We start from the raw sequence: 944 nt of genomic DNA on the forward strand, positions 1-944 counted from the left end.
GAGCAGTCAGAGGGTTTACGCACATGTACCAGCTCTGAATAGGGCTGATCTTAAAACTGACTGACACCTGAAAAAAAAAAAAAAAAACGTTTTGACTCTGATCCCATCCGTGTTGACCAAAGCAGCTTAAAAATAAAATAAGAATTTTGTATTTTGTGCCACATCTGGCCCAAAGTGCACGTCCATCCTTCTCCAGTACTCTGACGGGTTGTGGAGGAAAAAAAATAAAAACAGCCCATTGTCCTTTACAGGTCCGGGCCAAATGCTCACCGGTATTTGACCCAGAGCAGATAACTTTCCTGTCAGGGTTGACAAATAATTGTGCGGAGTTTGTCATTATTGTTGCTCTCCAAACGCAGCTGTCTGCGCTGAGATGACAGGTCGCTTTGGAGAAAATGCTGCCAGACGAGGAAATGTGTCATTTTCCTCGTTTCCACCCTCAAAATAAAGTTTGTTGTTAACTAAMTTACCTAAATAGTTTGCTTTACTCACCATCTCTTGTGTAAAAAGACTGCGTTCCAGCACGAGTTTCTGACCCGCTGTTCCAAACTTCAGTGTGGATATTATTTACAGTTGTTTAGTTGTTTTCATTTGATCATCCTTCCTAATAAATGATTTAAAAAACAAAACAAACACAGGTGAAAACTTCMTTATTTAATTGTTGCTTGATGATGAGTCAAGCTCACAAGCAGCTGCTGATGAACTGAAAAATATATAAAAAATATATTTAAAAAACACCTTATTCATGACTGCAGTTTGCTTTATTTTATTTTTTGTTTTAGACTTTATTTGCAGCTTCTCCATATCTGATGACTTCTATGTATCCACTGAGATTACCGTGTTAAACTTGTAGAGGTAACCCTGGTGAAAAAAACTTTTCTATTGTTTATTTTCTTTGTCTTTGATTTTATATTTTTACACTTACAAGAAGAAAATCATTTTAA

The sequence above is a fragment of the Austrofundulus limnaeus genome, unplaced genomic scaffold (assembly GCF_001266775.1).
Source record: "Austrofundulus limnaeus strain Quisiro unplaced genomic scaffold, Austrofundulus_limnaeus-1.0 Scaffold326, whole genome shotgun sequence".
Taxonomy (NCBI): Eukaryota; Metazoa; Chordata; class Actinopteri; order Cyprinodontiformes; family Rivulidae; genus Austrofundulus; species Austrofundulus limnaeus.